A 12,985-nucleotide genomic window follows, 5' to 3' on the forward strand; every position below is an offset into this window, starting at 1 on the left:
GAGTGGTCTTGATATTGCGACGAAGTAGCCATACCTTATCACCCAATAGGAATGGTGGTTGTTCCTTTTGATAGACATCCGCATTGACCTTTTGTTGTTCTTGAGCCTCTTTTAACTGCACCTTCATCGTTGCATGTAGCTCTGATAAATGAATTGCTAAATCTTTGGCAATAGGATTAACAACTTTTGAAAGGTCAAAAGTATCAAGTCATGGATGATAACCATAATTAGCAAAGAAAGGTGTTTGTTTTGTAGAAGAATGTACCATGTTATTGTAAGCAAACTCTGCCAATGGCAAAAGAGTTGTCCAATCATCTTGTTGGTAGTTAATGGTATATCTTAAATATTGCTCCAAAACTTGATTAACATGCTCCATTTGTCCATAAATTTGAGGATGGAATACCGAAGTTAGTTTTATATCCACTTTTAGAATCTTGAAAAGAGTCCGCCAAAATCTTAATATAAATTGAGTTCCTCTATCTGATATAATATCCTTGGGTAATCCATGATAGCGATAGATATTGTCAAGAAAGAGTTTAGCTATTTCCTCACCTATGATAGATTTTATACATGGTACAAAATGTGCCATCTAGGTAAAACGATCTACTATCACGAATATAGAGTCATAAGAACTTGAGATTCGAAGATCCGTCATGAAGTCCATAGAAACAAAAAACCATGGTTGTTCTGGAATGGATAATGGGTGAAGAAGTCCAAAAGGTCGATGACGAGGAGTTTTTGATCTTGAGCAAACATCACATGATTGTACAAAACCTTTGACTGCCTTCCACATTTGATGCCACCAAAAATCCCTAGATATCAGCTCTAAAGTCTTATTATATCCAAAATATCCTGCTGCTAGAAAGTCGTGACGAGCTTGAAGAATACGTAAACGTGCTTCTCCTTCTGGAACATATAGGCATCCTTCGAAATAGAGTAGGTTGTTCTTGAATTCAAATTTAGAGCGAACATGAGATTTAGAAGAATTATTCTTGATATCATGAACAAGAAGGTCTGAAAACATACTTAACTGAACTTATTAAAGAAAAGTTAAATCAACAGTCAACGTTGATTTTATTGCTCGAAGATGAAATTGCTCCGGCTTCAAGAGAACCATTCTTTGTTGCTCAAAAGCTGCATCTCTTTCTTTTGGAGCAAGATAAGAACGTTAAGACAAGGCATCAGACAAACCTTGTTGTTTTCCTGGCTGATAAGTGATGATGAACTCGAATCTTGATAAAGACATGCTCTAATGAGCTTGACGACGATTTAGTACGTGTGCTAACATAAAATACTTGAGGTTCTTGTGATCCGTTGTCGTAGTGTAAATGCTTATAGTATGTAAAAATTAGTTAAAATACATTAAATTTTAATAAATCTAAATGTATGTTAGAGTGGATAATAGATTAAATTAAAAAGAGTTGGTATAAAAAAACTTTATTTTGTTTTCCTTACTTAGTTTGATTATAGTATATAAAAGTTATAGAACCTTAATGTTAAGTATGAAGCCTTGAGAGGAGATAGGGGCCTAAAGATGAAGATTTAAACTAATAGGAGGTTAATTGGGAGGGATGAAACCAAGGCATGGTTAGATGAAGGTAGAAATAAGGATCTTCATCCCCATTGGTCGAAATCAATGCCCAATGGGCTTTTAGGAGGCTACCCGCGACCTTGATAAGGGTTTCGGCGACTTCAAAGAGGCCATTAGGAAATCAGAGGAAAGGATTGTGAATTTTAGGATTTTTTTTACAATTTTTGTGCAAATTTTATAGGGTTTGGAGTTAGGGTGAATAAGTTACAGCCGTTTGAAGTTAAGGTGTCAATTTAAGACCTACTGTTACTCTTTTGAGTTTGAGAGGAGTCTTACGGAAGCTTTTGGAGATCGAAAGGTACGGCTAGAAAGGCAACTTCAAGACATACATCTTTTGCGAAGGAAATTTTGCATTTGGAGTTTATGTGAAGGAGTTATAGGGAGATAAAGGCAGCGTATTCAAATCAAAGGCAGTAAGTGAGCGGTTTTGTTCAAAGAAGTGTTAGGAGCCATAACTCGAGTTTTAGAACGAAATTTTGGCTCAAACTTTGGGAGAATGTAAAAATTTGTATTAAAAAGCTATCTATATAAGTTTCGTGGCATTTGAACTTATGTTTTGTGAGATATGAAGAAAATTGCGCATGGGTATATAAAGATTAGGGTTTGAAGCGATTGTTAGGGTTTTGAAGATATCTCAAGATCCGCGACGAATTTGCCGTTAAAATTTGTTGTACAAATTAATAACAACATATCAGTACTTTATGTAAATTTTGATCTTGTTTGGACGGTTGAATCAAGAGTTATGAGGTGTTGAGGTTCGAGAGAATTTCCACACAAGGATATACAAGGTTTTAGAGTACTTCTATCATATTTTGGGTGTTGTTGGTTATTTAAGACTTAAGTATTTGATGTAATTGTCCCAAAAGGAGAAATTATATATATAAAATTAGGGTTTCCTTATTTTAAGCTTGATTGAGCAATTAGTAATATTCAAAAGTCCAGCGCTTTCTTGAGGCAAAACCTCTCTACCCCGACACTGTATACTCGGTGACTGGACTAAAAGCACCTTCTAGATAATGACGCCATTCTTGAAAAGAATCCACAATTACAAGAAGTTCTTTTTCATGGATTTCATAATTGATTTCTACTACTGAGAATTTTCTTGAATGAAAGGCTACTAGATGAAGTTTGTCATCTGTTCCCATTTGTGATAAAACCACACCCACAGCAAAGTGTGATGCATTTGTGTCCATAAAGAATGCTTTGAAAAAATCAACACGATACAAGATTGGTGCAAAAACAAACGCTGTCTTCAAAGATTCAAAAGCAACTTTTGCTTCTTGATTCCATTGGAGTTTGTCTTTATAAGTCAAACGTGTAAGTGGAGCTATAACTTGAGAGAAGTCCTTGATGAAGATCCAATAGTAGTTGGCAAATCCCAAAAAGTATTGGACATCTCTTATCGTTTTTGGGATATTTCAATCTATAATAGTTTGAACTTTCTTAGGATCCATCATAAGTCTATCATTTGAAATAATGCAACCTAAGAAATCGACTTGAATAGTGTGGAATACACACTTTTCTATCTTGGCATAGAGTCCTGCATCTCTTAATTTTTGTAACACGACAAACATGAAGTTCATGTTCTTCTAGATTTTTAGAATAGATCAAGATGTCATTTAGATAATAGACCACAAAATCGTCCAAAAACTCTCAAAAAACATCATTCATTAGATGTTGAAAAGCTGCTAATGCATTTGTAAGTCTAAAAGGCATGACGTTGTATTCAAAATATCCATACCTAGTTTGAAACATAGTCTTCCATTCATCTCCTTCTGTGATGCGTATTAGATTGTATGCTCCCCGGAGATCTATTTTTGTATAGATCTTAGCTTGATTTAATTGATCAAGAAGTCCAGATATTAAAGATAGTGGATACTTATTCTTGATGGTAATCTTATTGAGTCCTCGATAATCAACACACATTTACAATGATCCATCTTTTTTCTTCACAAATAGAATTGGAGCTCCTATCGGAGATTTAGAATGGCGTATGAAATTCTTAGCTAGATTTTCTTCAATATACTCCTTGAGTTCAGTCAACTCATTTTATGATAAACTGTAGATTGGTTTGAATGGCAGTTGTGCTCCTTCTTGAAGGTCAATTGAGCAATCATAGGAACGATGTTCTGGGAGTGTATCCACATTTTTTTTTTTGAATATATCTTGAAATTCTTGATATTAGCTTGGAATGCCACTTGAAGTCTTTCTACCAGTAGAAATAGGTGTGGCATAAATAATATATGGTGATTCTTTCCTAACAGCATGCAAAAAAGCTTTTGCAGCTATAAATACGGATTTAATTAAACTAGACTTATGACTCTCTACTTGATTAATTACACTGTTAATTATACATTTAGAGAAAGTAAGAGTTCGAGAAATCCAATCTATTTGAGGGTTGTATTTTTCTAACCACGATAAACCTAAAATGACTGGATTAGAGGGAGATCTAATAATATTAAATACTACAAAGCTATTATGACCATTGATTATTACTTCTATATGAAAGGTTTTGTGAGTAATATCTCTAGAAGACAATGGACGACCATCTATGACTTCTACATGAACAGGTTTAGTTTTCTTTACTAAAGATATGCTATGTCTTTTAGTAATTTCTTCATCTAAGAAACACACCAAGGCTCTTGAATCTAACAAGATGGAGGCTTTGTAATATTTAGGTCCTAAAATAATATTTAATATAAAACAAGGAGAGGGCTCTGAGGAGAGAATAGGACCTTTAATTGATGTTGTGCAAGGTTCCAACTGCACGGTCCCTATTGTAGCTAGACAAACTCGTTTTCTCGTATATTGTCTTCTTTCACAACCGTATTCTTTATTTTGTGATTACGTCATTTCTTTGGACAATGTTGAGCAGTGTGCTTTGGTTCTCCACAATATAAACATAATCTTTTTTGACGACGACGAGTCTTTTCTTGCTCAGTAAGAGGTTTGAAACCTACTGCATCAATTTACATATCTTCTATTTCTGAATGTATGTGTCGAAGAGGTATTGGTGTTGCCATTGAATTATAGTAACGTTGAGGTCCACTTGTACAATTCTCAAATCGAAATTCAAAAAAGTGATTGTCGCACTTCACAACAAAGTCAATTGCTTGATTCAATGTTTGAGGATCAGGTAAGTTGAGCATTAATTTTTTTACCTCATATTGTAATCCGTAGAGAAATTGGCTAATAAGTGCAAAATCATTCCACTTGATATCAGTTGCAAGTTGTCAAAATTGTGAAGCATACAATATTACTGATTGATTGCCTTGTCGTAAAATACGGATCTTAATGGTTGCAATATGAATTGCATCATGTTTTCCATACATGGATCGAAACTCCACGACAAAAGCCTCTAGATTATCCAATATTGGATCTCGTCGTTCAAAAAAAGATGAAAACCTTGATAGTATTGAACCTGAAAGAAGCATACCAATGAATCTAACTTGCGATCTTAGAGTTGGATAGCTTTGGGGTTGAAGTTCAATCACAAGTTACACTTGATTGATAAATCCTCGAAACTTGGATTTGGTGCCATCAAACTTCTCGGGTAGGACAATTCTTGGTTCTCTAACATTGGAAGGGCGTTCCACCATAGGAAAAAGGACATGGTTTGGTACAGATGTTGAAGCAACTCCAACTATTTCTATAACTTCACTTCTTGCCAATCTTATTGCTCCTTGTGGTGGTAAATTAAGTTGATGCATCGCAAGCATTAACTCCCTCAATTGCTCTTGTATTTGTGCCATTGCACTCTTCATTTCAACAAGTTCTGCCATGATAACACTTAGAAAAGAGAAGATGTGTAATATCGCTCAAGATAAATAAAAGAGAGGACTTGAAAACAAAGAAAATACTAAGGACAGTATCAGTTCAGAAGAAGGTAATCTGCAACTTCTAATATGCTTATATCTTATCAAGAAAAAAGGGTAATCCACTCTTAATCAAGATTAGACAAAGCTCTGATATTGTAGGTGTACTCTTATCAATCTGTCAAGGAGAAGAACTCGATGAAAAAGCAATTCAGTTAAGTGAGCCTTCACTCAAAGAAAGGTAACAAAATATAGATAAACAAGTATGTATATTGAAAGAGAAACTAGAATGGCTATTGCCAAAAGACAAGAAAACTAGAGACCCTTGAAACTAGACTGGAAGCAAGAAAGAAGTTGATAAGAGTGAAGAAGGCTTCACTCTTGTCTCTATATATACTATCTAACTAGGAGCTATGTGGTGATGTTCTATAGGACCTCCAATATGTGTTAACTTTATAGGACACATGCCTTGACTTACAAGGCAAGTTTTTCTATGTGTAGGCCACATAGTTAGCTTGATCTTCAAGCTAACAACATGTGTGGCAAATGGCCAACTTGTTGACCACGTTTCTAATTCAAAAAGTCAATTAAAGTCAAAGCAGCGTCTATGAAGCTTCTAGAAAGCTTTCATATTAAATACTATAGAATTAACTTACTTTTACCTACTTTTACTTACTTCCATCTATTTGTATATGTAATTATTAGCTTACATGAGTATGTCCGTGACATCTCCTTTACTGCTTTGGCAGTTAATTCCTAACACTCAATAATGTTGTCAATCCTCGACAGCGATACCAAAATGTGATTGTCGTTTTACTTATTTCGGAAGAAATCTCCTAGAATAAATTCATATAGGAGAATTCGAATACAGGGAAAGACCATGTATATGAGCTCCAATTGTTAGGATTCCACAATTAACCGCTACTGCTGAATGCTTACAATACCAAAGAACACTTAACTTTTCCTCCTATTGTCCACTCTCTCATATCAATATGGTAACAATCATGACATCAATTTTAGTACCCTGTGTAATTCACAAAGACACAAGCACAACTCAAACCCTGGAATGAATAACTTCCAATCCACAGAATCTGATCGAGACAATTCCTTCGATTACAATTCCTCTCCACTGAACTTACAACCTTGTGATAAAGAGTGACTGGAAACTTCCATACATCCTCAATCTTTCACAAAAATTGATAAACAGTGATCCATAAACAACTTCGTAAATCAAATATTGATTCATTAAATTGATTCTCTTCACTAGAATCAACACTAACACAAAAGAAACAAGAAAACTAAGAAGAAGAGATAGCACCAAGCTTATCTCCGACTCAGTACTATCGTAGTCTGGTATTTTCTTCCCCTCTCCCATCCTCCTTGTACTACCCCGAGATACCAACTCCTATACTACAGATGATAACTACTTTTCTTGACTATTTATCCATTCTACCTGCTGAACCACCTTTTCAGCAGTTATCTATCCCTGTTTATACTATACACTCGGTATCTACATTCTGAAAATAACTACTTATTCTACACCAACCAAAAAAATATTAATCTTATGCCTATAGAAGAAGTTTAGAATCTATGTCAAAAAATTGTGTACTTGAAGTAAACAAGTAGATTGACCTCATAACCAAATCCAAGAAATTTTGCTTGTACAAGTACAATAGGAAAAAAGATTAATATGCCTAAGAAATTTAATGGAATAGGATCAAAATTTTGAAGATTTTTGCAATAAGTCAAGCTCTATCTAAAGTTGCATCTCGTCTAATACTTTTATAGATTTATTCAAGTTGGATTCATATGAGCTTTTCTATTTGGAAATGCTCTTTTTTAGTTTTCACCTTTGATGGAAAAGAATTTGTAACTCTTTTATGATTTGAATTCATTTTTAAAAGTGTTTATAATAATATTTAAAAATAAGTGATAAAAAATGAGTAGCAGAGACCAAGCTCTTATCTTTATGACAAAAATCATAGTATTGTATTATAATTCTTTATAATATATAAAAATTAAATAAAATATATAATATATTTATAAGTATTGATGTATATTAGAGTGGTTAGTAAATTAATATAAAGAGGGTTGATATAAGAAAATTTATTTTGAAGTTTATCAATTTTAATTATAGTATTTAAATTATATATGATTAAGATATTTTTTTATAAAATTTAAAGAAAAGATTGGAGCTCAAAGATGAAAATTTAAACCTATAAGAAGCTTATTTGGAGGAATGAAAGTAAGGTGTGGATGGATAAAAACAAGGGGTGAAGATCTTCATCTCTATTATTCAATAGCCATACCTAATAGGCTCTCAAGAGACTATCTACAATCATAACAAGGATTTCTTCAATTTCAAAAGGGGCATTCAAGAATCAAAATCAAAGATTGTAAGATTAAGGATTTGGACTATAATTTGTGTACAAATTTTAGAGGGTTTGGAGTAAGGATGATGAAGTTATAGCCATTTGAAGTTAAGATATTTTTTTAAGACATATTGTTGCTCTTTTGAGAATAAAAGGAGTTCTATAATAGCTTTTGGATATTGAAAGATGCAATCACAAGGGTGATTTCAAGATCTATATCTTTTATAAAATAATTTCTATACTTAAAATTTATATGAAGGAATTATAGAGTATTGAAGACAATACATATAATTCAAAGATAATAAGTGAGTTGTTTTGTTGATAGTAATAATTGAAGCTATATCTTAAGTTTTTGGATAAATTTTTGATTCAAAATTTCTAAAGATATGAATTGTTAGGTTGAAAAGCTATATATCAAAATTTTATGGTATTTGAATACTTAATTTATAAAATATGAAGAAAATTTCATGTAGATATACGTAATCAAAGATTTAAAGCTACTAATATTGCCAAAATGAATAAATTTTTGGAACAATTTATTGCTCAAGTCATTTTATGTGACAATCAATTATTTGAAAGACATAAAGGACAAAGATTTGATTGGAGAAGAACAAGTCAAGTAATAATTATAATTCTTACATTTTCAAAAAACTATTCATTAAGGCTAAAATTAATACAAATTGATATGGTATACTTTAAATTTCTTACTGAGCAAGAAAAGACTCATTATTGTCAAGAATGTTTGTGCCTATATTGTGGACAACTCAAGCATACTATTCAATATTGTCCAAAGGACCAATGCATTCACAAAATAAAGAGCATGATTGCCAAAGATGATGATGTATTAGAAAATAAGTCTCTCCAACTATAATAGGGACTAAGCAACTAGAATCTTTTTCAACTCATAATAAAGATCTTATTTTCTTATCAAATCCCTCACGTTATTTTACAATAGAAGTTTTTTTTAGAACCAAAAAATCACAAAGTCTTAGACTTATTGGATTTAGGATCCTTAGCTTATTTTGTAGACAAAGACTTTGTCAAAAAATAAGATATATTCTAAATTAAGAAAATCAAACTTATACATATAAGAATAATAGATGGTTATTTATTTTCTTCTAAAGATATTATATAAAAGTATTTTTATAGAAGTAGCAACTAATTGTGATAATAGTTTTATAATATTTAATATAATTTGATCTCTATCTAACTAAATTATTTTAGGATTATTGTGATTAAAAAGATATAACTCTTAAATAGACTAGATTTTTTTCTAATTTTTATTTTTTCTAAAATTTAATCTAAGTTTTTGCTAAGAAAGTAAAAATCTATAAGATCAATACATCCAAATCATTATTATTAGGTATAAGAACCTTCATGCATGTTGAAAAAGAAGGATTAATTTTTGTTATATTTGCCACATCTACCATTGATAAAAAAAAAAGATTTCAAGTGACATTCCAAGCTAATATCAAGATTATTAAGATATCTTTGAAAAAAAAATATAAATATTCTTCTAAAGCATCGTCCTTAAGATTTTTCCATTGATCTTCAAAAAAGAGCTCAATTACCATTTGGACGAATCTATAGCCTATCATAAAATAAGTTGACTACATTGAAGAAATAAATTGATAAAAATTTAGATAATTATATTATATATCATTCTAAATTTTCAACCAAGACTCAAATCTTATTTGTGAAGAAAAAAAATAGATCTTTGCAGATGTGTATAGACTATCGAGGTTTCAATAAGATCACAATTAAGAATATATACCATCTATCTTTAATTTTAAGACTTTTTGATCAATTGAATGAAGCAAAGATCTATACAAAAATAGATCTATAAGAAGCATACAATTGCATTCATATTAATTAGGTATAGATATTTTGAATTAGATATAACCATTTTGAATATAATGTCATGCTTTTTGGACTCACAAATGCACCAATTGCTTTTTAATATCTAATGAATGATATCTTTTATAAATTTCTGAATTATTTTGTAATTTGTTATTTAGACGACATCTTAATCTACTTTAAGAATATAGAAGAGCATGAAGTTCATGTTTGTTGTATGTTATAAAAACTAAAAAATACAAGATTATACACCAAGATAGAAAAGTATGTATTTTATAATACTCAAGTTGACGTCTTAGAATATATCATTTCAAATAATGGTCTTATAATAGATCCTAAGGAGGTCCAAACTATTATAAATTGAAAGATTTTAAAAACAATTAGAGATATACAATATTTTTAAAAACTTTCCAACTATTACTAGATTTTCATAAATTTTTTGTTTTAAGTTGTGGCTCTTCTTACATGCTTGACCTGTAAAGAGAAATTTGTAAAGCCTAGAAGATGTTTGGAAGATGAATTGGAAGATTCTTTACAAAGAATAGAACAAAGAAGATGAAGCATCTTTTAAAGTCTAGAAGACAACATTTTTTTCTACACTAATATTATATTGCATTGATTTTTTAAAGCTATTTTTTATGAAAACAAATACATCAAACCTTTCTATGCATTTTTTTTTTCAAAAATAGAAGTAGATAAAAAACTCTACTCAATAGCTTTGCATTCCAAGAAATTTTCAATAACAAAGATTAACTATGAGATTAATGACAAAGAACTTTTTACAATCATGGATTCAATTCAAGAATAGCACCATTATTTAGAAGGTGCTTCTAGTTTAGTTATCTAATATATAGATCACAAGAATCTCAAATATTTCATATCAATACATATTTTAAATTGTCACAAAGTCCATTGGAGCATGTCTTTATCAAGATTTGTTTTCAAGTTTACTTATCAATCTAGAAAACAACAAAATTTATCAAACGTCTTTTCTAGATATTCTTATCTTACACCAAAAGAAAGAGAGCCAACTTTTAATTAATAAAAATATTTTTATTGAAGCTAGAGAATTTTCATCTTTAAGCAATAAAATCAATATTGATTGTTGTTTTAATCTTTGTCAAGTAAATTCAATCAAATAAATCCTCTAATCTTTTTCTTTATGATATCAAGATTATATCTTTTAAGTATCATGATACTTTCAAGTTCAAGTTCAAGAATAATCTACTCTATTTTGAGAGATATTTATATATTCTAGAAAGTAAAGTATAATTTATCTTCTTCAAGTTTATCATGACTTTCTAATAATTGAATATATTAGATATAATAAGACTTAGGAGCTAATATCAAGAGATTTTTAGTGGCCTCAAATGTGAAAGGAAATTAAAGACTTCATACAATCATGTAATATTTTTTTAAGATCAAAAACTCCTTTTTATAGATCTTATGGACTTCTTTAGCCATTACCTATTTTAAAACAACCATGGTCTTATACTTCTATGGATTTTATTTCAATTTTTTTAATCTTAGGTTTGTATGATTTTATTGTTGTGATAGTAGATTTTTCTTATCAAGATAGTATATTTTATACTATGTACAAAATCTATCATAAGTAAAAAAATAACTAAGTTTTTTTTTGATAATATCTATTGCTATTATAGATTATCCAAAGACATTAAATTGAATAAAGGAACTCAATTTATATCAATATTTTAGAAAATTATTTTTAAAATTTTAAAGGTAGATATAAAGCTTTCTTTGGCTTTTTATCCTTAAATTGATAGAAAAATGGAATAGATGAATCAAATTTTGAAGTAGTATTTAAAATATATCAATAACTTTGATTAAAATGATTGGACAATTCTTTTGCCATTAGCAGAGTTTGCATATAATAATTTGATACATTCTTCTATTCAATACATATCTTTTTATTTTGTCAATTATGGTTATTATTTAGGACTTGATTTTTTTGATTTTTCAAAAGTTAATAATCTTGTAGTAGAAGATTTGATGAATCGTTTATCAAAGCTATATGCAATAATGAAGACACAATTAAAAGAAGCTCAAAAATAAAAAAAAGATTAATGTGAATGCCTATTTTAAGGAACAACCACAATTCACAATAGATAATAAGATATGGCTATTTTATCGCACTATCAAGATTGTTCATTTTTATGACAAATTAGACTATTACAGGCTTAGATCTTTTTCTGTTTTTGAATCTTATTGCTTATTAATTACATCTATCAAAGTTCATGAAGATCCATCCCTTATTCTATGAATTTCTTTCTAAACCATATAAAACAATAAATATCTTGAAAAGAAGACAAATACCATCTCTTCCTATAAAAATAGATAATAATCAAGAATATGTAGAAGAAGTCTTAGATTTAAAGTGGCACCAAAATAGATTTTAATATCTTATTCATTGGTATAAATATGATATTAATGAATGTACATAGTAGCCAACAAAGAATCTTGCAAATGCAACAAAGAAGATTGAGGCTTTTCATCAATGACATCTATCAATATTAAAATGAAAAATAGCAAATCTTTGCTATAAAAGAAATAAGATATAAGGAAGATAACGTTCTACCTTTTACTTTTATTTGTAAATTTTATATATTTGTAGTGCTGAGAATATAGAAAACCAACAACCAATAGATTCAACTTAACAGTTATGACTTGTTGGCTTATTAGAAGATACATTATGATTGTCATATCTTTCAAGATGATGTAATTAAAATGAAGATCTTCAAAAATAATATGTCTTTTTTCAAATACATGGCAAGATATAATAAGTATCAAGGACATGAACTGAAAAAAGATGCATAAAACTTTGCAATCCATGTTAAAAGAAAAGTGATAAAATAAAAAAATAAAAACATATTTATTAAAAAAAAACTAAAATAGCTATCGCCAAAAGACAAAGAAGTCTAAGATGTAGCAAATTGTATTTGCCACATACTTTGATCTTTATTCCCTTCAAAGATAGTTGATAGGTCTTCTTAACTATTGATAATGTCCCATTCCAAGGCAAGAAGACCACTTTATGATTTGATTATGATTGAAACCTTTGAAATTTCCTTCAAATAAAATATTTGTAATATTATGAAGAGTGATGTCTACCTCTAATAAAATCACCAAACATCAAGAGTCTTTTTCTAGGTCGTGATATCAAATATATTGTATTTCACTATCTATTTAAGGAAAAACATGTCATTCTTGAAGGCCTTCATTCCTATTACATCGTCTTGAAGGTTATGATAATGGCAATGTCTTATTCAAAAAGTTAGAAAATGATGGCTCTTAAGTTGAATCCATTGATTGTTAGTTCTCTTTCTCTTTGA

This window comes from Physcomitrium patens, chromosome 9 (genome assembly GCF_059467195.1).
Source record: "Physcomitrium patens ecotype Gransden chromosome 9, ASM5946719v1, whole genome shotgun sequence".
Lineage (NCBI taxonomy): Eukaryota > Viridiplantae > Streptophyta > Bryopsida > Funariales > Funariaceae > Physcomitrium > Physcomitrium patens.